Here is a 27,589-nt window from a genome sequence, read left to right as displayed (position 1 = left end):
TTGCTGTAGTTGAGAATGTGTTTCCCACAATGTAAATTTCCTTCTATATATTTCTGTTAATAAGGTTATCAATAATTTAAAAGATTGTTAGAGGTAAATATATATGTGTATCTAAATATGTATGTATCTCTAAATATATACATCTAAATATATATCTATCTCTCTAAGAGGAGCTTTTTTGGTAAATATATATAAATATATGCATAACTTTGTTAAATATATAGAGAGAGGAGCTTTCATTTTTTCTAGATTTAGGAAAGCACTGAGTCCTTAAGCTCAATCAAACAATTATTTTCTCAAATCTCCTTGGTATTATTTGATTCAAAAACTCTCACTTTATTGACTTCATTGTGTATTATTACAACTGGTCGTATTATTTAATCTATGACAGTATTCTCTCTCTCTCTTTTCTTTTTCTTGTTATGGGGACTTCATGGGAACTTAACATTGCTCTCTTGCCCAGGCTGAAGTACAGTGGTGCAATAGCAGCTTACTGCAGACTTGACCTTCTGGGCTCAAGCGATCCTTTTGCCACAGCCTCCCAAGTAGCTGTGACACAGCCTTCCAAATAGCTGGGATGAGCTAATTTTTTTTATTTTTTGCAGAGTCAGAGTTTCACCCTGTTGCCCAGGCTGGTCTCGAACTCCTGAGCTCAAGTCATCTACCCACCTCAGCATCCCAAAGTGCTAGAATTACAGGTGTGAGCCACTGCGCCTGGCCAGCAGTATTTGCTACAGTGAATAAACATTTAAAAATGCAGTTCTTATCTAGTTGGGTGACTTTTAAGATTCTTAATATTGAAGGAATAAGGACCACCTTTTTTCTTTGTGATGAACATGGAAGATTACATGTGTGATTCAGCAAACATATTAAACATGGAAGATGAACATGGAAGATTACAATGTGTGATTCAGCAAACATATTAACCATAATGATGCTTAATAGTCTCAGTACCTTCCTTCTGGGGAAGATTCCAACCACTTTAGAAAGTTAAAAGAAGTGATAAACAAACCTCAGAGATCCCAGCCTTCACTCCTCAAGTGCCACTGCCCCTAGGGTGAAATTGCCATTGCTTAATAGTGCAAAGTGATGTTGCATGCATTTAGATGAAGTAAGAAAGAAGGAAGAGGCCAAGTCACATTTCCAGGCAACTGAATAAAAATTCCTCATATTTCAGAAGTGTACCCAAAATCTCTGGACTACCTCTTGCTATGACTCAGGACTCTGTCCTTTGTGTCCAATTAAAATGGCATGGATACTTGAGCTGGCAGAATTTTAAACCTTTATGTAAGCTAGACTTTATCTAGGACCAGAAAGTTGAAACCTGGACTTTGGGCCCATATCCACACTAGCAAAGCAAAATGGAGGGAATTTAATTCACAAGATGGAGGAAAAATAATTTGAATATTTCAGAATAAATTTCCTAAGTAAACAGTATTTTCCTCTGTGATTAGTTATGAAGAAAAAAATGGGCTTTCAATATAAATTGAAATTACAATGCAATACCACAATATGCTCACTGTGGCAGACAGAATCCAAGATGACCCCCAATGAACCCTGCCTCCCATGCATTTGTGTAATTGCCTCTCCTTGACTACAGGCAGGACTTGTGATGTGCCTTTAACTGATAGAATATGACAAAGATGATGAGATGTCACTCCTATTTAACGTAATCTTATATAAGACTCTGTATTAGCATACTGAAGCTAGAGACTCTTGTGAGCTTGATGAAGTGAGCAGCCATTTAAAAGGAGCCCATGTGGGAAGGAGTTGAATCTGGCATCTAGAAACTGTGGGCAGCTTCTGGGAACTGAACTCAGCCTCTTGCCAATGGCACACACACAAAAAAAAAAAAAAAAAAAAAACAAACAACTAGGGCCATCAGTGATACAGCAGGAAGGAAATAAATTCTGTCAGCAACCTGAATAAACTTGGAAGCAGATTCTGGCCCAGTCAAGCCTCCAGATGAGAACCCAGCCCAGCCAACATCTTTATGGTAGCCTTGGAAGACTGTGAGCAGAGGACCCAGTTAGATTGTACTCTTAATGCACAGAAACTGTGGTATAATAAATGTGTATTGTTTTAAGCCTCTAAGTTTGTGGTAATTTATTATATAGCTATAGAAAAGTAATACACCCACTAAAATGGCAAAAAAGAAACAGACAATACCAAGTGTTAGGAAGGACGTAAAATAATTGGAATTTTCACACACTGTGAAAGAGGGTAGAAATTGGTTTAGCTACTTCAGAAAACTATTTGGCAACATCTGTCAAAAAATAATACACATACACACACACAGTAAATGCTCACTTAACATCACTGATAGGTTCTTAGAAACTGACTTTAAGTAAAATGACACATAACAAAACCAATTTCACCACAGGCTACTTGATATAAGCAAGAGTTAAGTTCCTGCCACATATTTCTGGTCACAAAAACATCATTAAATTTCTAAACAAAGACCCAAGACATTTTCAATATTAAACATTGAAATAAATGGGAGCTATACATACATTTAAGAAAGATTAACAGAAACAAGTAAGAGAATTATTTACCTAACTTTTGGTGAATCAGTGACTGATGGCAGTATTAGTGGTGGTGGGTCAAATCAAGCACCCATCACCTCTTTGCAAAGTAAAAATAGTAATAGCACATCCATGTAGTTCAAAAACAAACAATAACAAACATGGCAGGCTCACTGAGCACTTTTATACCACATCCTTTATTGCCATGCATTTGTATGATTACCATATACTTGACAAATTTTTATTTGACAACAATTTGTATTCATTCAATTCACTCATTCATTTTCCAATCACTACTCCAGGTCAGGGTCATGGCTGGCTAGAGCCCATCCCTGCAACTCAGGGTGTAGGTGGGAGCCAACCCTGGACAGAACACCATTCCATCGCAGGGCACACACACACACACAATCTCTCTCTCTCTCTCACACACACACACACACACACACACACACACACACACACGCTTACCCAGACTGGGACTGTGTAGAAACACTGGTTCACCAAATGTGCACATCTTTGGGATGTGGGAGGAAATCAGAGTACCTGGAGAACACCCAGACAGATATAAAGAGAACATGCAGACTTTACACAGACAGTGGCCCCAACCAGGAATCTACTTTTTTCCTCATCAACATTATAACAAAATGCCTATAATCCCAACACTGGGAGGCTGAGGTGGGCGGAGCACTTGAGGTCAGGAATTCAAGACCAGCCTGGACAACATGGTGAAACCCCATCTCTACTAAAAATACAAAAATTAGCTGGGCATGATGGCATGCTGGTATGCGCCTGTAATCCCGGCTACTCAGGAGGTTGAGGCAGGAGAATCGCTTGAACCTGGGAGGTGGAGGTTGCAGTGAGCCAAGGTCACGCCACTGCACTCCACCCTGGGTGATAGAGAGAGACTGTGTCAAAAAAAAATTATAACAAAATGATATAGAATGAAACAACATTATTCGAGAACCCACTCGTGTGTGTATGTGTTTGTGTGTGTGTGTCCATCCTATGACTCAGCAATTTTTGCTTAGGTATAGGACTAAAATAAATGCCCACGTTTACCAAAAGACATGTCCAAAAATGTCCTTAGTTACACTATTTGCAATAGTCCCAGGCTGGAAACAACCCAATATCCATCATCAGTAAAATGAAGAACAAATTGTAGTTTATGTATAAACACAATGCTATGCAGCAAAGAAATAAATGAGCCACAAGTCACACAATGTGGAACTTACAAACATAATGTGGAGAGAAAGAAGTTGGTAGTTTATATACTTACAAACATAATGTGGAGAGAAAGAAGTTGGTAGTTTATATAAAGTTCATAAATAGGCAATGCTAACCTATCCTGTTAGAAGTGAGGATGGTAGTTATTCTTGTCGGGGCAGTGATTGGATGAGTGCACAAGAGGGGTTTCTGGGAAACCGGTGATGTTACCTACTATTTCTTGATGTGGACGCTGTGACACATGGGTGGCTTACTTTTTGATAATTAGTCAAGTTATACACTTATTGTGTGTGTACTTTTATGTATGAATATTATACTTTAAAGGTTTACCTAGGCCGGGCACTGTGGCTCACGCATGTAACCCCAGCACCTTGGGGAGGCCAAGTTGGGCAGATCACCTGAGGTCGGGAGTTCGATACCAGCCTGACCAAAATGCAGAAACCCCGTCTCTACTAAAAACACAAAATTAACTGGGTGTGGTGGCACATGCCTGTAATCCCAGCTACCTGGGAGGCTGAGGCAGGAGAATCATATATGCACATACATATGAACTGATAGAGAGTAGGTTGTATAAACCATGCCTTTTAACCCTCAATGCTTCAGTGTGTTCTTCCTCAGAAAATATATTCTTACATAATCACAGTACAATTAACAAATTCCAGAAAGTTAACATGAATGTAATAATTTACTCTGCAGTTCATATTCTAATTTTGTCAATTTTCTCAATAATAGGCTTTATAGCATGTGTTCCTTCTTCTCCATTTATCTATGTATTATCAGTATGAACGAATGGTTTTTCAATGATTGATAGTACATAATTTTCTTTAATTGTTTTATTATTATTTTGATGATCAATTTCCCCAAATTTGGCTAGTGGAAGTCCCTTCAAGATACCTCTGTGTCCTTTTGACAAGGCTCATAATTACTTACTTACCTTCTCACAGAAGATGTACCAGGCTTACATTTTATTTTCTCTGCCCTCATCCTGAAATCAGCCATCTCTCCAAAGTACCCTGGTTCCTTTTAGTGGAAAATGATATTAGAAACTAAAATTTGGACCCTAGGTATACTCGTTGTTACTGGGGTATCTTGAGTCTAGACTTTTCAAAGAACAGATATATACATATATTTTTTATATATATATTATATATGCTACGGTTTGAATGTCCAAAATTCATGTTGAAGCTTAATCCCCAGTGCAACAGTATTAAGAGGGAGGGCCTTTACGAGATGATTAGGCCATGAGGGCACTACCCTAATGGATGATATTCATGCTCTTATAAAAAGGCTTGAGGGAGTAAGCTTGTACCTGTTGTCCTTGTTGCCCTTCTGCCATGTGAAGATACCGCATTCCTCGCTTTCTTCCGGTGAGGATGCAGCAAGAAGGCGCCATCTTGGAAAAGAGAGCAAGCCGTCTCCAGACACCAGGTCTGCCGGAGACTTAATCTTGGACTTCCTAGCCTCCAGAACTGTGAGAAGGAAATTTCTATTATTCATAAATTGCCCAGTTTAAGATATTTCTGTTATAGCAGCCCAAACAAACTGAGACATTTTATATATATATATAATTCTGAAAGAGCAGAATTAAACAAACACACAGGGCTCCCGGTCAGTTACACTGAAAGTTGAATTTATTTTTATTTTATTTTATTTTTTTGAGACGGAGTCTCACTCTGTTGCCCAGGCTGGAGTGCAGTGGCGCGATCTCCGCTCACTGCAAGCTCCGCCTCCCGGGTTTAGGCCATTCTCCTGCCTCAGCCTCGTGAGTAGCTGGGACTACAGGTGCCCGCCACCACGCCCAGCTAATTTTTTGTATTTTTAGTAGAGACGGGGTTTCACCGTGGTCTCGATCTCCTGACTTTGTGATCCGCCCGCCTCGGCCTCCCAAAGTGCTGGGATTACAGGCGTGAGCCACAGCACCCGGCCTGAAAGTTGAATTCTTAACCTTACCCCAGTATACCCAGCCAGGTCTTTCTTTCATACCAAAATACATTTATATAGTAATTTGTAGTTTATGAAGCACTTTCATGGATGTTAGCCCCTTTGATACTCATAACAACCTTCTGAGAGAGCCAGAGCGTTATCATTATCATCAATATACTTAGAAGTTAAATGACTATTTCAGGGTGCCATTGCTTATAAGGATCTAAAATTCCATGCCTGGTGGTGTTGATGTTGCTTCTCACTTTCTTCTCAAAAAAGTGCACTGGTGTCCTTGAATGCAGCTGGACATTTCTCTCAGTACTGACAATATAGAGTGAAGTAAGGGGTTCCCTCCACATCCATATGATGACCAAATTCCCAGCTTACCCCACACCTATACATGTACTGTTTGAGAGAACTAAGCTATTTCCAAGCTTCTATTGAATAATATAGCCTCTCCTCCTTAATTTCTGTCCAAAATACTGTGGTAAGCAAGTAACACTTTGAAATTTATCATTTTGAAGACAGTCGTCCCACTCTAGAGCTAATGAAAGTATGGCAAAAATGTAAATGCAGTCTCCATCTTTACAAAATAATATAAAAAAGATTTCATGTTTAATCATTTACGAACTTAAAAAAAACCCTGCCAAAAATGCAAGTTATGAGAATGTTACTTCTTGAAGGTAGTTTGAGATACTTGAAAACAGTAATTTTAGAGCATAGAGTTCTTACAGAGTACATGTATCTATCTTATCTAATAGCATCCTCTCTACACAAGTCATGTTGAATGAATTCAGTCCTATATCCATGTTTAGCTATAGTTTTATAACTCTGACATGCATATAAAAGACACAATTTTTTGTGACAGTTGTGAAATATCATGGCTTTTTACATTTGCATCACATTTCTCCTAGGAGGAGATCTTCCATGAGAATTGAAAATTGATTTGATTTACCTAAATAAATGGGCAACGACAAAAACCCTCAAAGCTTCTCACACAGGATAGCTTTGCTATAGGAGGCTTACGGCCCTCCTCCTCTGAAGAAAAATCCCATACCCTTTATAATTGTAATGGCTTTGCTCCATTAGGGTTTCCTGATTTCTGATATTATAAGCTGCTGGACATTCTTCCTCTCTTCTAGGCTAGAGTTAGTGTGTATCACCATTTCTTGATTCTGCGCCTGTGGCAGACATTGCTAATCATTTGTTTTTTTCTGACTTTCTTCTACCATCTGTCATCCCTTCCATTATTGTTAGTTGGTATGTAGTCTCTTAGTTTATAAAGGGAGTTTAGTTCAATAGGAAAAGCATGGTATTGGAAGTCCAGAAACCTGGATTATGTCTCAACTTCAGCCGAAAATATCTGTATCAATTTGAACTAGTGACTTCACTCTTCTAGGTTTCAGTTATCATCATCATTATCATCACTGTCATCATCATCATCGTCATCTTCATGATTCTTGAAGTCCTTCAAGCTCTGAAATTCTGGCTTCTATTTCAGGTACAAAGGTATATACTAGTTAAATAGTAACTAGTTTAGCAAAAGGAGTCCCTTTACTCTGCCTGCTTCTTATATGTATGCACATAATATGGGGCTCAAATAAGCCAACTATTACAATGCCAACTTAAAAAGGACAGACAGTCTAAGTAGCAACTTCATTCATTCATTTAACAAATATTTATTGAGCTCTTCCCATGAGCCAGCTACTCTTCTAGGCACTGCAGACCTTGTTCTTCTGATGTTTTTATTTTAGAATGTGTAGAGGGACAAGCAATAAATACATAAATGAATTAAAAGAAAAATACTATCTCAAATGGCGAAAAATTCTATGAAAAAAGTAAAACAATAATGGAATGGAGAGTTGTCTGGAAGGTGGGCAGGTACTTTAGGATGAATCATCAAGGAAGACTTCTTTGGGGAGGTGACAGCTAAGCTGAAACCTCTAGCCTGTCATCCAAAGACTTGGTGGCAGAGCTTTCAGGCAAAGGAACAGCATGTACAGAGAAAGGTTTACCAGGACGGCTTTGTTGGAGGAAGAGAACGAATGCCAGTGTCTTTGGAGCACAGTGAGTGGTGGAAGGCTTATTGCAGGTGAGGTCAGAGAGCCCAGACAGGCAGATGAGGATCCGTCTGGATAGGAGAATGCCTTTTCTGCAGGAGGAGGGAATAGAACTCACAGGGCAGGGATCAAATGACACCAGTAGTCTGACAGACTGGGTCAATCATTGATTTAGTTTTCTTTCCCCAGAAATCCTCAATCTGGTTGAAAATTCCTGTTTCAGTCCAAGACAGTGACTGTATTTTTCCTCGGAAAAGATCAATTGCATTCAGCAGAGGAAACTTCATCTTTTCCCAGAAGAGTGGATCCTGAAAGACAGTAATCAAGAGAGAGAGGGAATACCAACATGATAGATGATAAAGAATTAAATCAGGCAGCTAACTTACTGGGAGGGTGGGAAAGGCACTTTACCTCTCTTGACATCTGTTTTGACAACTGTAAAATGAAGGCTTTGACGAGATAATCTTGGTAGTTTTTTACCCACTCTAAAGTGGAGTTGTTTATTTATAGCTCTAAAATATATTTTTAAAATCACTTTTCCTGCTATTTAAATAATCTATGCCATATAACACCTAACGTACATTTTTCTAAGCATTCTACACTTTACCCTTCTATCCCCAGTCCTGTAAATAAGCAGTTTATATAATTTGGACAATTTATTTCCATTATTTTCATATGATTTTCATATGACTTATTTTCATGTGAGCACATATGTTCTCATTAAATTTTATTGTGTTCATTGCAAACTATATTATGAACAGGATAAACTGAGAGCTGATGCCTGTAGTACTCCAGCAGACTCCAATATTGGGGGTCACTTATCTAATCAGATGAGACTCTACATATCTCTTTTAGCACTGGTGTCTTAAATCATGCAAATTCTACTTTTTTTTGTTCTGTAAAACTCAAGGTAATAGTTACCAGTTTCCAAATATTTAGGAACTCTCATATTTTGCAAGATTCCTTAAAGATCAGCCATCTAATCCATAGTACTAGTACTTTGAGAATTAATTCCATGAGTACCACAGGGTTAAACTTACTTGAAAGTAAGCTCTCTCTGATAACTCTTAATCTAGGTGGGATTTCAGTTCTTTCCGATCAATGTCTAATCTATATTTCCAGTCTGGTTGTCAATATCCATCACAGAGAATATAAAGTAAAATCAATCTATTCTTATTCTTCTCCTTAAGCTAGCTTTAATGAGTGCCCTGTATTATTTTTTATAAGCCTCCATTATTTCTGGCCATTTGCCTTTCTGGTAATGTAATTTGGTCTATGCTGTTCTTTTTTTTTTTTTTGAAATGGAGTCTCACTTTGTCCCCAGGCTGGAGTGCAGTGGCGCAATGTCAGCTCACTGCAAGCTCCGCCTCTCGGGTTCATGCCATTCTCCTGCCTCAGCCTCCTGAATAGCTGGGACTACAGGTGCCCGCCACCAAATCCGGCTAATTTTTTGTATTTTTAGTAGAGATGGGGTTTCACCGTGTTAGCCAGGATGGTCTTGATCTCTTGACCTCATGATCCGCCTGCCTGGCCTCCCGAAGCGCTGGGATTACAGGCATGAGCCACTGTGCCCGGCTCTATGCTGTTCTTTAATGTGTCTTAAATAATGTGTTCTGCCTTTCATATTTTATTTGCATTACAATGCCATTTTATTTAGGAGGCAAAGAATATTGAATAAGCAACCCACAAAAGGAGAAATACAAATGTCGTTAAAACATAGGAACACATAGTTCACCTCATTGGTAGTCAATGTGTTAAAAAATTGAGGCAATGAAAAGACACATTTTGCCTATCAAATTAGAAAAATTCAATAGCTAGTATAGGTAAGGGTGATATTATCCCAATCTGGTGGTGGGAAAGTAATCCTGTATAACCTTGCTATAGGGAAATACTTGATCTACACCTGTTATAACCTTGCTATAGGGAAATACTTGATCTACACCTATTTAAAGAAGAAAAAAATCCTGTTTTTCTTCTTTAAATAATTATCTTAAGGAAACAATTAGTGATGTGCACACAGCTATGTCTAGAAGGATATTTATCGTTCAGCTGTCAATAATTCATAGCAATTTAAGTGTCCAAAATCAAGATTATAAGTTATGTTAAATGAATTATGATACATCTATTCAATAGAATGCTGTTAACCTATTAAATTTAAACTGTTGTTGGAACATATTTAGTGATGGAGGAAATATTTACAACATATTAAAAACACAGATTTCAAACCTGTGTTTATACTATGATCCAATTTTCACAGAAATTTTTATATACATATAAGTAATTTAGTTATTTAGACCCTCATGACCCAGGACTGGACACTGAAGATAGATATAGACAGCTATATAGAAGTCATGGCCTCAATAGCGGACAATGCTGTTTGCCTGCCTAATAGCCATTTTCCTCTTTTTCTTCTTGAGTTCCAATTTAGTTCAGTTGTCAATTCCTTCCCACTTGCATCTGGAGTAAATCTTAAATTTAAACCAAATATAATGGTCCTGCAGTGCTGGCCACTGTGACTTAAAGGAAGGTCCACAGATATTTATGGGAGTTGCTTATGGGAAAAGATTTCTGCTCTTGGAGTATTATGCCAGAAAAGATGGACATCTTTACTTTGGCTAGACTTTTATCTTGTCTAAATGTGATATAAAGAACTGTTCCAGCAATTTTTATCCATGAGGATAATTAACAATTTTCAGCACTCTTCATTGCATTGTGTAAATCCGTGTTTCTGCACAGAATTATTTACCTTCTGGCCTGAAGTACTTTCTTTAACATTTCTTGTAGATAGGGACTGATGCAGATTAATTCTTCTAGCTTTTGTGCATCTGAAAAGCTTTTAATCTTATCTTCATTATTGACAGGTATGTTTGCTGAATAGAGGAGTCTAGATTGAAAGGTTTTCTTTCTACTTTAAAGATTTTTATCCTCTGTCCTCTCACATATGCTGTCTCTAATAGGAAATCTGCTGTCATCCTTATCTGTTTTCCTCTGTACATAATATGTCCCTTTCAGGTTGTTTTTAAACTTTTTCTTTTTATCACTGGTTTTGAGAAAATTAATTATAATGTGCCACATTTTCCTGTGTAACAAACCTGCACATCCTGCGCATGTACCCCCAAACTTAAAACAAAATAAAATAAAAATAAAAATCAGATTATTATTATAAGTATTATTATTATTTTTGAGACGTAGTTTCGCTTTTGTTGCCCAGGCTAGAATGCAATGGCGCGCAATCTTGGCTCACCACAACCTCCGCCTCCCGGGTTCAAGCGATTCTCCTGCCTCAGCCTCCCAAGTAGCTGGGATTACAGGCATGTGCCACCACACTCAGCTAATTTTGTATTTTTAGTAGAGATGGGGTTTCTCCATGTTGATCAGGCTGGTCTTGAACTGACCTTAGGTGATCTACCTGCCTAGGCCTCCCAAAGTGCTGGGATTACAAGCATGAGCCACCACGCCCGGTCCAGATTATTATTTTAAAATAATAATTATTATAATGTGCCAGGGTGTAGTTATCATTATGGCTCTTGTGTTTGTGGTTTACTTAGCTTTTGGATTTATGGGTTTACAGTTGTCATGAAATTTGGAAAGTTTCCTACTATTTTTTTCAAATATTTCTTCTTTCCTCCATCTCCTTAACTTTGGAGACTAGTGATACATATATTAAGTTGCTTAAAGTTGTCCCACAATACAATGATGCTATGTTCAATAGATTTTCCCACTTTTTCATGCCTAGTAATTTTTTTTATTATTTATTTATGTATTTATTCATTTATTTATTTTTGAGACAGAGCGTCGCTCTGTCGCCCAGGCTAGAGTGCACTGGTGCGATCTCGGCTCACCACAAGCAATTCTCCTGCCTCAGCCTCCTAAGTAGCTGGGACTATAGGCGCATGCCACCATGCCCACCTTATTTTTTGTATTTTTAGTAGAGATGAGGTTTCACCATGTTAGCCAGGATGGTCTCAATCTCCTGACCTTGTGATCCACTCACCTCGGCCTGCCAAAGTGCTGGGATTACAGGTGTGAGCCACCACACCTGGCCCATGCCTAGTAATTATTTATTGACTGCCAGATATTAAGAATTTTCTCTTGTTTTGAAGCTGGATATTTTTGTATACTTATAACTATTTCTTGAGCTTGATTCTGGGAAGCAGCTAAGTTACTTGTAAAGAGTTTGATCCCTCGGGTCTGGTTTTTAAGATTTGTTAGACAGCACCTATATCTTTTAATCCAGGGCTGATTATTTCTCATTACAGAAGCAAACCTTCCTGCGTATTCTACTAACACCCTGTGAATTGTAAAGTTTTCCATTGTGGCTGATGGGAATAGGCACTATTCCCAGCCCAATGTTAGCACTGGGCAGTATTACCTCTAATCCTTTTGAATGGTTCTTTCCTCAGCCTCCAATAATGTCATCACAAATATATGCTGATTAGTACTCTGCTGCATGCTAGAGGGGGATCCTCAGCAGACCTCTAGAGTTCAGTCTCTGTGCAGATCTGTCTCGTCTGGTATTCTGTCTTATGAACTCCAGGCATCTTCTGTCTCCCAGATCCTGCAATCTGTTTCCTCAGTTCAGAGTTGACCTGCTTTCCCCTTCCCTGCGCTGGAGACTGGAAACTTTCTCAAGGCAATAATCTGGAGCAATTATATGGCTTGGCTCATGTTTTACCTATCTCTCTTGAATTACTGTCATTAGCTGCCTAATGTCCAATTTCTCAAAAACAGCTTTTTCATTGATTTTGCCCATTCGTTGGGTTTTTTAAAAGGGATAGAGTAATTCCAGTCCCTGTATTCCATCTTTTCTCTCATATTTTAAAAATGTGCTTTTCACATTTTAGCTAATTAGAGGAATTTCTCCGTAGTCACATTGGTCTTTTTTAGAAGCCTCCCACTTGTCTTCCTCCTTTACAGTAAAACATTTGTGCAAATGCTCATTCTAACATTTACTCTAACTTCGTTGTAAATCTCAGTATTATACCCCTCAACCATCTTCCGTTTAGATTCACGGGCATTTAGGCAGTATTTACTGTCCTCTGAATTTTCATTTGCTTGACCACATATCCTTGTAGTCAGGCAGGGCCACATGACTAGCTCTAATGAATAGGCTATGAATGGAAGTGACATTGTTGCTTTTGGGTCAAAGAGTTTCAAAAAAAGAGTAAGTTCTCCATTCACTCCCTCTGCTGTTAAAGGGAAGGCTAAAATCACAAGTTCAGATAGCAGCATCAAGCGATTTTGGACATTCCCTCAATCTGAGTCCTAGAGTAGAGCTTCCTACCAACCTGCCATTCAACATGTAGTGTAACTAGGAATAAACATTTGTTGTGTGAAAACCACTGAGATTTGGGGATTAATGTGTTAACCTGCTTCATCTGATGAACACATTCCAAAATAACATACATATTTTCTACAAACAAATACATTTTCTTAATATTTAAGTTGTAGTAACAATATTTCAGGCAAATGTCAACCACTTGGAAATAGCAATAATTTCTTAAAACCTCTCCAAAATAACTTTGGAGCAAAGAAAACAATGTTATTACTAACTATTTGGAAAATAGAGTAGTCCCCCACCCCACCTTATCCATAGTTGTACATGGTTTCAGCTACCCACAGTCAACCTAAGTCTGAAAATATTAAATGAAAAATCTCAGAAATAAACAATGACTGTCACAAATTGTGCACCATTTTGAGCAGTGTGATGAAATCCTGGACCATCTCACTAAGTCCTGCCCAGGATGTGAATCATCCTTTGTCTGGAACATCCACACTGTAGGCGCTACCTGCCCATTAGTTACTTAGTAGCCCTCTCAGTTATCAGATTGACTGTTTCAGTATTGCAGTGTTGTGTTCAAGTAACCTTTATTTTACTTAATACTGGCTCCAAAGTACAAGAGTAGTGATGCTAACATATTGCTATAATGGTTCTGTTTTATTATTAGTTATTGTTGTTAATCTCTTATTGTGCCTAGTTTATAAATTAAACTTTATCCTAGGCATGTATACAAAAAAAAAAAAAAACATGGTATATATATGTTCAGTATATATCAGGTGTAGCTATATATGGTTTGGTACTGTCTGCAGTTTTAGGCATCACTAGGGGTTTTGGGACATATCCCCTGCAGATAAGGGAATGCGGCTGTAATGACAATGAGAACACTTCATATAATAAATATGGGATGCTGCAAGATCTGTATGCAAAAGATTAATGTGGCTGATTGAATTTAATACCAGAAAATGCACCAAGACCAAATAGAGCTTATTACATGTATAACTTTATGTTAGAAAATCTACTAATATAAAACATTTACACCAAAAGCTTAAAGAAGAAAAATAATCTCCGCAGATGCTAAAAAGAAGGTTTGATCTGTGTTTCTTTCTAAAAAAAAGACTCTTAGCAAGTAAGGACTAGGAAGGTGCTTCTTTAAAATTATAATGAAAGTGTATCTCAAACCAACTACCAATATTATGCTTTAATGGCTAAACACAGAGCTTTGTCATTTGCAGTAATGAGAAGACAAACACTTCCTCTATCAGCACTCTTATTTACAATTTTTCCTGTGAATTTTGCTTTGGCCAATATAAGACAATAAAAAGTAAGAAAGCAAAACTGTCATCATTTGGATCATCTGTTACCTAGAAACCTCAAAAGAGTCATCTGAAAACATTTTACAAGCAATAAAAAGTTCAAGAATGTGACTATAAATAAATACAAATTAGATTTTTATATGGCAGAGAAGTCCGACTTTGAGCAACAAAGGCAAATTGCCAGATCACATACAAACAGACTTCTGGGACAGCATATATTGAGGAGACTCATAGAGACTGAAGCGGTAGCATGACAGCTGAGGTTTATATTGCACTATTACATTCTGGAAAAGCACATAGAGATTTAGCTTGGCCAGGAGTCAACACTAGGAGAGGTATCATGGCCCTAGGGAAAGACCAGTTGCTCACCAAGCATGATCAAGATTATGACAGAAAGACTATTCTTCATCCCTTTGCTATCACCTCAGTATTCATGGGTTGAGGAGCATCAGTCCTTCCGTTGATATTTTTGGGGACTATGACAGAGTCTATTTCCGAGAAATTGTTAACAGGAACATTTCTGATTCCATATGTTCTTCTAGAAACTTAACATACCTCATCAAGTGTAGAGTCTTGAACTACGCTGTACTTGTGACTTCTCCAACCAATAGAATACAGACGGAGTACTGCCATGTGATTTTCAAGGCTAGTTCATAAACAGAACACAGCTTCCATCTGGCTCTTCCTTTTTGGGAGGCTTGCATTGGGGAAACCAGCCATCAGGCTCTGAGGAAACCTAGACTAGCCCATGTGGAGAGACGACATGTAAAGGCCAATGTGGAGAAGAACTCAGGCCCCTCAGCTAACTGCAAATGTGAACTGTCATGCATGAAAGTTAATGAGGTTTCAGATGATTTCAGTTTCCAGCCTTTGAGTCTTCCAGCTTAGCCCCAGGCATCAAGGAGCAGACAGAAGCTATGTCCTACCGAAATTCCTGATTCATGGGCATAATAAATGGTTGTTTTATGCCACTAAGTGTTGGGGTTAATTTGTTATGCAATCATAGAAACTAGAACCGAGACACAAGTTTAAGTCTTGCATTTGTAGCTTATATTACCAGTGGCCTGACCTGCCACCTCAATATTATGCCAGGATTGATTTTAATGCTTGACTTTATCCAAGTTCCGTGGAGTTCTGCAGAAGACCAATCCTCTTACAGTCAGACTGCAGGAGAACAGTCAAATTAACCTTTGCTTCTGAACCAAATAGAAAATATAATGGAAAAGATTACATTCATAAAAAGAGCCAACAAAATACCTGGGATTAACAACAAATGTATAGGACCTAAATAAAGTGAATTTTTTTTTCTGAAGAACATAAAAGAAGGCTGGTCTAGAAGGAAATGTTAAAAATTGAAAATATGTCAATTTTCACATATTAATATATAGGATTAATGAGATTCTAATGAAAAATCTAAAAGATTTTTTAAAAATTATACTTTAAGTCATAGGATACATGTGCAGAACGTGCAGGTTTGTTACATAGGTATACATGTGCCATGGTGGTTTGCTGCACCCATCAATCCGTCATCTAGGTTTTAAGCCCCTCATGCATTAGGTATTTCTCCTAATGCTCTCCCTTCCCTTGCTCCCTACTCACCGACAGGCCCCGGTGCGTGATGTTCTCCTCCCTATGTCCATGTGTTCTCATTGTTCAACTCCCACTTATGAGTGGGAACATGCGGTGTTTGGTTTTCTGTTCCTGTGTTAGTTTGCTGAGAATGATGGTTTCCACTTACATATTAATTATAAAATTCATCTGGAAAAATAAAAAGATTTTATAAAATTTTTGAAAAAGATTCAGGGTTCAATCAGGACACAGAAACAAAACAATAATTTAAACAACAAAAGTTTAATACTAAGAATTATTAGTCCAGGCACAGTGGTTTCTACTTGTAATCTCAGTCAGCACTTTAGGAGGCTAAGGTGGAAGGACTGCTTGAGGCCAGGAGTTCCAGACCAACCTGGGCGACATAGTGAGACCTTATCTCTACAAAAAAAAAAAAATTTTTTTTTTAATTATCTGGGTGTGGTGGCATGTGCCTGTGGTCGCAGCTACTCAGGAGGTTGAGGTGGGAGGATCACTTGAGCTCAGGAGGTTGAGGTTGCAGTGAACTGTGATCATGCCACTGCACTCCAGCCTTGGCGAGAGTGACAGCCTGTCTCACAAAAGTTACAACAACAACAAAAAACAACAAAAAGAATTATTATCCATAAAGGGGGATTGGAGTAGTGAGGGGTTAGCTAGTAAGAAGTAAAGCAAGCTAGATAATATAAGAATAGTATACATAGGATGGGCGCTGTGGCTTACACTTGTAATCTCAGCATTTTGGGAGGCTGAGGTGGGTGGATCACCTGAGGTCAGGCGTTTGAGACCAGCTTGGCCAACATGGTGAAACCCTGTCTTTACTAAAATACACAAAAAATTACCCGGGCGTGGTGGTGCATGCCTGTAATCCCAGCTACTCAGGAGGCTGAGGCAGGAGAATCGCTTGAACCCAGGAGGGAGGGGTTGCAGTGAACTGAGATTGCATTGCTGCACTCCAGTCTGGGTGACAGAGTGAGACTTCATCTCAACAGCAACAACGAAAAGCAAGCACATATAATAAGCAGCCATTGATTCTAAAGCTGCTAGAAGAAAGAGCTCCCTCCACTCCCCAATTTACCCCAGATTCAGACCTTGTGGATGGCACGATTGCGGCTAACTGAATGACAGAGAAATCACTGTAGTACTGCACGAGTGGACTTGCTTGAAATGTGCATTCCATAGTGCTGGGGGAAAATGCTGGCCTTTGGGTGCTGCTGACTACTGTGCACTGCAAGAGGCAGGCTGGAGAAGCCATGCAGAGAAAGCCATGCTGGCACACCAGAACCAGGGAAGAAGGCACCTTCCTCTTGCAATTACTCTTTATTGTCTTTTATGGACAAAGATTAACATCATACCCAGCTGGTAAAGAAAAATATTTAAAGGACTCAGTTCAATTTTCCCAGAGCATTCAGTGAAGGGTATATTTGAAGTTGAGGGACAATAAGTTGATTACTTGTGCAGAAGATGATTTGAATCACTACTAATATTAAAAAAAACTTCAAAACAATATTAATAAAAACAACATGGGAGTGGCACAAGACTAAAGAAACTGATAAATAGAATGAGAGACTAAAAAGATATGTAAAATCTACAGAATGTGTACACACATATGTGTACATATATATACCCATACACATATATACATTTAATGTATGAAAGAAGTAGCACTTGTAATCCCAGCATTTTGGGAGGCTGAGTTGGGTGGATCATGAGGTCAGGAGTTCGAGACCATTCTGACCAACATGGTGAAACCCTGTCTCTACTAAAAATACAGAAATTAGCCAGGCATGGTGGCATGCACCTGTAATCCCTCCTACTTGGGAGGCTGAGGCAGAAGAATTGTCTGAACCCGGGAGGTGGAGGTTGCAGTTAGCCAAAATCTTGCCACTGCACTCCAGCCTAGGCAACAGAGAAAGACTCCGTCTTGGGGGGGGGGGGGGGGGGAAAGAAGAAGAAGAAGAAGTAGCACTTGAAATCACTGAGAAAGTAAATCATTACTTTTTAAGCAAATTAATATAAAGTTAGACTCTCACTTCACGTCAAACACCAAAACAAATTTCAGATTTATTAAATAATTAAATTTCAGAAAGCATGATCTTCCAATTATTGTTGCATCAGTTTTCCTGGTCTCACCAGTTCAGCACAGACACCGGTACCATCCCACTTGTTGACATCTATGACAACAAGTAAAACTCTGATGGAGAAGAGTCCTCTTTCAATTCATTTGAAGGAACTTACTCTGGAAATCAAGGAGCTTAACCTGGAAATTAACAGCTCTTAGTCTGGAAATGAAGTCAGCTCTGGAAACTGGAAGAAAGTTCCAACAAGACATATCCAGGTTGATAGGGAAACAAGAAAGATACAGAGAGGGGATATCGCAGGATAAGCGCAATGCTGGGCTGTAATATCAGCAAACCTCTGCAGAGAAGTAGGTGCTTTGTGGCTTATAACAATGCTAAATATATCATATATGAAACTATAGAATGGTAGCTGAAAGAATGAAAAGATCATGCCAATAGAAACACCGTAATGTTTGTGAATAATAGGAATTATTTACTTCCTCTCAAGGCAATCCCAGTAGATAAAGCAAAAGATTTTGCAAGAGAAAAATGGTCTGTCACTCATTGAGATAACCACTCTAAACTGCGGACGGTTAGGGCTGCTTTACAGGAAATCCTTTTGGGGATGTATCATATTTTTTCTCAGAAACAAATGAAAGATGTTTAAATGACCTGTATCTAAACAATACTACCTTAATTATGTTTCACCATCCGCTAGAAAAAAGTCAAATATGCAATAAGATCATAACATAGAAAGCAGTTCTCATCTACCCCAGAATGCTGAGTGTGGTCTGATTCGCAGATCGTATACTTAGATATGTGACGTACAAATCAGACGAGCTCTCATATTTATGTGAGTTTCTTTAGTGAATTGAATTCATTTTAAGCTATTCACATGGCTTTAAAAATCAATTCAATTTACCTAAGAAACTCATTAAGAACTGCTCAAAATTAGGATTAAATATTTGTGCAAACTCAGAGAACACAAAGCCATCAAGTCTTCCTAAATGTAACAGCAAATAACAAAAATTAAAGATTGATATATTACCAAAAAATTTTAAATCCTTATATGAAAAGACACCATAAATAGAATTTAAGGGCAAATTTTAGAAGAAAAATTTGCAAAATTCATGATAAATTGTGACAACTATGAGTATGTAAAGAATTCTTGGCTATGTGTGGTGGCTCATACCTGCAACTCCAGCACTTTGGGAGGCCAAGACAGGCAGATCACTGGAGCCCAGGAGTTCAAGACCACCCTGAGCAACATGGTAAGACTCTGTCTCTATAAAAAATACAAAAGTCAGTCAGGCATGGTGGTTCATGCCTGTGGTCCCAGCTCCTCAGGAGCATGAGGTGGGAGGATCACCTGAACCCTTGGAGGTAAAGGCTGCAGTGAGCTGCGATTGCGCCACTGCACTCCTCTGGGCAACAGAGTGAAACCCTGTCCCGAAAAATAAGAGAAATGAAAAAACAAAATATATTGGATAAAAGTATATCAGGGATTTCAAAAATAAATCTGAGTAGGCAATAAATATTTTGTTAATATATCATTAATACAATGATGATTATTTTAACACAAATCTAAAAAACTTTTTCTATCAAATTGGCTAATGTATTTTTAATCAAATTGAATGTCTCAGAATTATGTATACCTTTTCAACTAGCAATTTCACTTCTATAACTTTATCTTAAGGCAGTGACAATGGATATTCACAAAAGTGTATGGCCAAAATTGTTGAATTATATTGTGTTAAGTAGAATTATTAACTACTATTAATATTATATTGTGTTAAGTGTTATAACATTATATTGTGTTATATTGTGTTAAGTAGAATTATGTTGTCCTAATTCTAATGACAGAATTATTTGTAATAGCTTATAAATGGAAACACCTTAGAAGTTCAACAATAGGGAATTGGTGAAGTAAATTTTTGCAAATTCCTACAAAAACAGAAATACTATAATGTAATAGTTGCAAACACAGACTCTAGTTTTAAATTATCTGGATTCAAATCTGAATATTTTAATTCTAACCTTTAGAGCCTTGGCCAAATTATTTCCCCTAAATCTCCATATAAATGGGGATCCTAATAGTACTTAGCATGGAGATTGTCATGAGCATTAAATGAGATAATCCAACCATGCATTTATTATATAGTATCTAGCACATAGTGCCAGTGAAAATTAACTATCAGTATTTTCCTTTAATAGAGTATCACATAAACACTAAAATAATGTCTCAGTAGACCATGTAATAAAATGTAAAAATGTTTATGATCTATGGTGAATGGGAGAAAGCAGAGTATAAAATTTTATGTAAAGTATAATATAAATTATATAATAAGAGAAACACAATACATGTATTTAAAAGAAAGATATACATCAAAATGTTAACATTGTTGTCTCTGGATTACTATTTTCTCCTTTGTAAGTTTCTCAGTTTTCTACTTTTCTAAACAAAGAACAGCTATTTTGTAATTAAAGGCAATTAGCACGTAAAAAAGTAATCATGGCAGATTATATCCAGTTTTCTCCTCCTTGGCTATCACAAAATATTGGACATCATTTTATTCTTCCAAAATTGTAGTGCTTGTACTTTTTCAACACATTTTTTCATATAGGCCATGAGTAGATCCAAAGTAGCATTTTCCCTTCTCTGCTTTCCTTGCCTTTGGCAGATAGAATTATCAGGAAGGCTGTCAAGAATGTATTTTTCTGGCGATAGCTGATTTAATGCCAGTATCACATTTAAAGTGATGTTTTAATTTTTTTCTTGGATCCCTGATAGGATTAAGGGTGCAGACATATTGACCCTCTGTTGATTTGCCAATATCCAGAAGAAACTTTTTTCCTCTGTTAGAAATGAGAAGTCGACATAGCATTTATTGGTATGTTATTGGTTAGAGTATTAACTATTGTAAGTTGCTTAAGTAATGAATACGTAATAATAATAATAATTTGTTGTAGAGGAAATTTACAACTAAAAAACCAAAAAATATGATACTGATAATGATAAAATGGTAATATTTTAATTGCCAAACACGTTAAAGATGATCAATAAATATTTGTCCAATAAAATGGAACTGAAAGAGGTACCAGGCACAATGTAAAAAATTTTTGTATTGGACTTAAGTTGTTTTTAAATATCAGAAATATTTTTTATTTCTTTACTTTTGAAAGAAAGGTTTTAATAAGGTTTTTGCCTAGGGGATTTGGGAACCCATATTTTAACTGTCACTGGGCTAGTGTTATTCAGGCCATCTTTTACAATAGTTGTTAGTGACAGGTTTTTTTTTTTTTTTTGGAGACGGAATCTTGCTCTGTTGCCCAGGCTGGAGTGCAATGACGCAATCTCAGCTCACTGCAACCTCCGCCTCCCAGATTCAAGCGATTCTCCTGCCTCAGCCTCCTGAGTAGCTGGGACTACAGGCGTGTGCCACCACACCCAGCTAATTTTTGTATTTTTAGTAGAGACGGGGTTTCACCATGTTGGCCAGGCTGGTCTTGAACTCCAGACATTAGGTGATCCACCTGCCTTGGCCTCTGAAAGTGCTGGGATTACAAGCGAGAGCCATCGTGCCCGGCCTTTTTCTTCTTTTTACAATAAATACCCCTGCATCTGTTGCTCATCCTACAAGAGACCCAGTCTCCACCATTCATTCTCATACAGCCTGATTCACACTCCCTTTCACTGGTAGAATCCCTGTTTCTTTCACCATCCACCTATATCAGTCAGGATTAGGTTTGCTTCAATATATCAAATGGCAAAAACCACAATGACTTTTGCACTGACCTAATACCAGAAAGCAATAACACTGGCCATTTCGGGGAAGTTTAGGTTAAGGAATCTGAAGGTAGACAGTCCATGACCCGTAAAGGAATCCCACACGGTCTTCAGAAAGATTAAGGTCCTTCTAACTCAAAACTCTGCCACCCCTAGAGGGTGTCCTTGACTTTGTGATCCAAGATGATTGTAATCCAAGCTTTGTGATCCAAGCTCAACCAGCACAGCCACGTGCATAATGGCTCTGTTGTCTTCTTCCTCTCTGGAAACTTTCTGGAGGTGCCTCATAGCACTTCCTTTAGATCTGTGTTAATTATCTATTGCTGTGTAACAAATTACACCAAAACTTAGCAGCTTAAAACACCAAATGCTTATTATCTCACTCCTTCTGTGGGCCAGGAATTCAGGCGCAAGTTAGTTGGGTGCTCTTGGCTCAGGGTATCCCACACGGTTGCAATCAAAGTGTTGACAGGTTCTACAGTTATCTAAAAGCTCACCCAGGAAGGATATGTTTCTGAGATCACACACAAAGCTGTTGGCAGGCCTCCGGTCCTCACTGGCTCTTGCGTGGAGACATCAATTTCTTGCCATGTAGGTTTCTCCATGGAGCAGATCACAACATGGCAGCTGGGTATCCTCAGAACAAGAATAAAAGAAAGTACCCAAGACGGAGCCAAAGTCTCTTTGTAACCTAATCTTGGAAATGACATCCCCTCACTTTAGTCCTATTCTATTCATTAGAAATGAGTCACTAGGTCCAGTCCATATTCAAGAAGAGGATTTGCCCAAGCAGGTGAGTATCAGGAGAGAGAGGTCATTGGGGACCATTTCAGAAGCTGCCTGTAATGAAATCTCTTTACACAAAACATAGCCGCATATACTGAAGGGAGCCTGAGAAATACAGTTTTCTGTTTGTAGTAATCTGCTTAGCTAAAACTCAGAATTCTTTTACTAAAAGAGAAAGAAGGAATAACTATTTGGTGGCAATTAGCATTTTAATGTCATCCTCACTGATGTTTTACTCTTCACCCCACCATCTCCCATTTTTCTCCTGCCGTTCTTTGTACTAGAGTCTTCATCCTAAACACTTTGTTCAACACACAGATCCATATTTACCATTGTTATGTAAGAATATTGAATCAAAACCATCATTTTCATGACTCACAGTTAGCAGATGCTATGGAATTAGGCATTTCACTCATTTTACTCACTAAGCCTCTCGTCTTCTAAGTCTAACCTAATGTCAAAACAATAAGCTCTTTCTAAACTGGGTGTGGTGTCTCACACCTGTAATCCCAGCACTTTGGGAGGTTGAAGCAGGTCTACCAAAAATACAAAAAATTTAGCTGGATGTGGTGGTGTGTGCCTGTGATCTCTGCTACTCAGAAAGCTGAGGTGGGAGGATTGCTTGGGCCTAGATGGTGGAGGTTGCAGTGAGCTGAGATCATACCGCTGCACTCCAACCTGGGTGACAGAGCAAGACCCAATCTCAGAAAAAGTTGTGGAAAGGCATATAAAGAAGTACTCTTGGATAGGAATTGGGGAACTTGAACTCTAGTCAGCTTTGGTCCTTACAAACTACCATGGAACCTCACAAAAACCACAAAGTCCCCTGAGACTCAATTTCTCAACTGTGAATTTTAAGGCCAAGTCATGACATGATCACAATGAAGTTCCTCAGTGGTGGAAGAGATGGAAGGAGCATGCCTGGCAGCTCTCTTAAGTGACAAGCACTGACAATTCAGTAACTTGAATTCAGGTGAGAGACACTCCTAGCACAGTAGCTGATAAAGTTAAGGAGCAGCAGACTCCCGAATCTTATTGCCTAGGTTGGCTGCATCTCACTGCTGTATAATTCTTTTAAACCATAGGCCTCACCATCTTAGTGGCCATCAATGGCTTCCCATTATTCATTCATTCACTTATTTCACAAGTATGTATTGAGCACTTGCGATGCACCAGAGTCTTTGCTGTGTGCCTAGGGAGAGGAAGGTGAACAAGACTGACATAGTTTCTGCCTCACAGAATTTGAATTTAATGGGGAAATCATACAACTGAAGAAGCAATAACAACAATAAACATGATATGTGTTTGATAAAGGATATCATGTGAGCACTTAATAGAATTGTGTAAGCTGCTCTGGGAGGATCAGAGGAAAATTAGTAGAGGAAATAAAGTCCAAACTTCTTCTTTCCTTCCAAACCCTCCATGTTTTTAGCTCACCTACATTTTTTTCTACTGTATATTTTCTCCTCCTCCTTAAATACCTTGCCCTCTGACCATAATGCACTCCATTCTGTGCTGAATACACTTTACACTGTTATAAAAATCACTATCTTCCTTCAGATTAGGAAGACGCATACCCTGGAACCCTTCTCTCTTTCCTATTGCAGAGCCATAGATAAATATTTCCAAATATTTCAACACTGAGAGCTTTTCACTATTCCCTATCAATGAAATTTTGGGGCCAACTGGCTTGTCTCCTTTAAATCCACTTCAAGTTCTCTTGTTCAGCCACCACTGCACAGCAGTCTATAATCTATGAAGTAAATTATTGGACTTGTTCAAAGGTACAACCATTTGCTCCAAGGAAGTTCATCAGTGGCCTCCTCAAGAATTCTGGAGATGTTCAAAATCCATTGAGATAGAAAAGTATGCTGGAGGGTTTGAAACATATTCTAATAATAGTATCTAGGTCCCTTGTAATGTCAGGCATGGATGCATAAAATAGATTGAGTCCAACTGTGCCCATTATGCACTTGTGCTACACACCATTATTGATGGGAAAGAACTCGAACCAAGCATTTTCAGCACTACCTCAACAAGCCATTCCACCAGGAAATAATCTCCTTCAGTCACTGTGAAGTCATTTCAAGTATTTCCCTCACTCCTATTTCAGCCAAATGTTTTATATTCTTCCAACAGTACAATCCTTTCTGACAAGAGCTTGAGATACAAATTGACATTTGGAGGATTAGACAGGACAGTGGTTGAACTCTGTTCCTAGGTTGGATTCTGCAAGCTATTTGCTACATGACCTATCACAAGTCACCTGCCCATCCACACCTGCTTTCCCCATTATGAACTAGAAATTGTTAACTCAAGCGATGTGTGTGGCCAAAAGAGCGTCTGTGAAATCCATGCAATGCCTTGAAGAGGTTACGTAATTCAAGTTCATTACTAATGATATTAATCAGTCCCTTTTCCTGTTACATTATTCGTGCCAACTAAATAATATAATTAGTAGTACTTAACAATTTTGTCTTTCACAATGAGCACAGCATCTCTTCTGTCTTTATTCCTTTTTTTTTTTACTTGTATTTAGACTTTTAGTGATAATCAGTCACATATACTTAATTCATGGGAAAAGCAACACATTAATCATCACCAGTGGCCAGGTGCAGTGGCTCATGCCTGTAATCCCAGCACTTTGGGAGACCAAGGTAGGCAGATCACTTGAGGTCAGGAGTTCGAGACCAGCCTGGCCAACATGGTAAAATCCCATCTCTACTAAAAATACAAAAATTAGGCTAGAGTGGTGATGCACACCTGTAACCCTAGCTACTCAGGAGGCTGAGGCACGAGAATTGCTTTAACCTGGAAGGCAGAGGTTGCAGTGAGCCAAGATTGTGCCACTGCACTCCAGCCTGGGCAACAGAGTTAGACTCCGTCTCAAAAAAAAAAAAAAAAAAACAAAAACAAAAACAAAAACAAAAACAAAAAACACACACAAATCATCACCAGATATTAAATGAATTCTTTATTTTGGAAAAAAAATCCTCCCCAAACAATCTGTACTCTCTGCCATGCCTTAATGTATTGGCTGTTAATAATTGTTGCTATTTTTGTTTATAAAAAGCTGAGCATTTGGAAGCCAACAACATTTGATCATCCTTTTCATGCCTTACGCTACAATTCATTCACCTTGAAATCATTAGGATTAGTCTCAGTGATGGACTGCAAATTGTCTAGTGGAAGACTGAGGCACAGACATAGCCTGAGGCAGTTTCAAAATCTGACATGAAATTTACATCAAACTGTGGCACCATCAGTTAGCTGGGAGTTAGAAAAATATTCAGCTAGCCTAAGACAAAAATCATATCGAAGGTAAAACCTACTTTGAATGCCACCCTTCTTGCTGCTGCTGCTTTTTTTTTTTTTCTTTTTTAAGAGAGACAGGGTCTTGCATTGTCACCCAGGCTAGAGTACAGTGGTGTGATCATAACACACTGCAGCCTCAAACTCCTGGGATCGAGGGATCTTCCTGCCTCAGCTCCCAAGTAGTGGGACTACATGTGTGCACCACCACACCTGGCTAATTTTTAAAACGTTGTTTTTGTAGAGATGGAGTTTCACCATCTTGCCCAGGCTGGTCTCACGTAATTCTCCCTGTCTCGGCCTCCCAAAGTGCTAGGATTACAGGTGTGAGCCATCACACCCAGCCTTTTTTTTAAGAGGGCAATTTGTTTAAAAGGTCATTCTATTATTTTTAGAGGCACAGTCTTTCTCTGTTACCTAGGCTGGAGTGCAATCCTAGCTCACTGGAACTCAAACTCCTAGGCTCAAGCAATTTCAAGGCCTCACCCTCCTCAGTAGCTGGGACTACAGGTCTGCACCACCACACCTGGTTTCTGCCCTCTACTTTTATCGTATCCCAGTATTCTCATGCTGTCCAAAGTTCCAAATTTCTCCCCAGCTCTATCCCTGACTTGCCCTTTTCTCTTTCCCTATGGAAGTTATTATATTTCAATATTACCTAGAATCCTAGAATCTCAGAGTTGAAAGGGAACTCATGGGATTCAAACTTTTCTCCAGTACATCAATTTTGCCTGCAGCATTTGTCAGAGTATTTTCTAGCTTGAAATCTTATAACATGAGAAATTCATGACCTTTGGAAGTAGTCCATTTCTTTGTAAAAGATTTAGTCGATTAAAATAATGTTTTCTATTGAATCACTATCTTTTAACTGTCAATTTCCACTTGTGGCATTTTATTCATTTGTGTGTTTATTGAGGAGGGAACAATTTGGAGGAATCTTTCATGGTAACTCTAAAGCTTTCCAGAAGAGAGGGTGGGGTGACCAACCCCATGTGAACAGAGAAAGCAGGAAGAACAGTGCATGAAAACACACAGAAAGCCTAGTTACAAGTAGTTCAGGGTAGATAGGTTTACCCCTCTGCTATGGTATAAAAGTTTATGTCCTCCCAAGTTCATAAGTCAAAATTCTAACTCCCAGGGTAATGGTGCTGGAAAGTGGCAGCCTTTGGGAGATGATTAAATTCTTAGGGCAGAACCCTCATGAGGGTATTAGTGCCCTTATAAAAGAGGCCCAAGGGAGCTCATTTTCCCCTTCCACCATGTGAGGACACATCAAGAAGGTGCCATCTATGAAGCAGAAAGTTAGCCTTCACCAGAAACAGAATCTGCCAGTACCTTGATCTTGGACTTCCCAGCCCCCAGAACCATAAGAAATGCATTTCTGTTGAGTATAAGCCACCCAGTCTACATTATTTTGTTAAAGCAGCCTGAATGGACTAAGACACCACAAATGCCTTCCTGTGTTCTGTTCTGGGGAATCCTTCCTCCTTTACCAACCACTGTTCTCTGGGGTTTTGAGTTACCAGATATCAGCTCTTATGTCTTCTGTCTGTCATCTCTCCCATATCCTTTCTTTCTTTTTTTTTTTTTGAGACAGAGTCTCACTCTGTCGCCCGGGCTGGAGTGCAGTGGCCGGATCTCAGCTCACTGCAAGCTCCGCCTCCCCGGGTTCACGCCATTCTCCTGCCTCAGCCTCCCGAGTAGCTGGGACTACAGGCGCCCGCCACCTCC

The sequence above is a fragment of the Piliocolobus tephrosceles genome, chromosome 10 (assembly GCF_002776525.5).
Source record: "Piliocolobus tephrosceles isolate RC106 chromosome 10, ASM277652v3, whole genome shotgun sequence".
Lineage (NCBI taxonomy): Eukaryota > Metazoa > Chordata > Mammalia > Primates > Cercopithecidae > Piliocolobus > Piliocolobus tephrosceles.
This window is presented reverse-complemented; position numbering follows the sequence as displayed.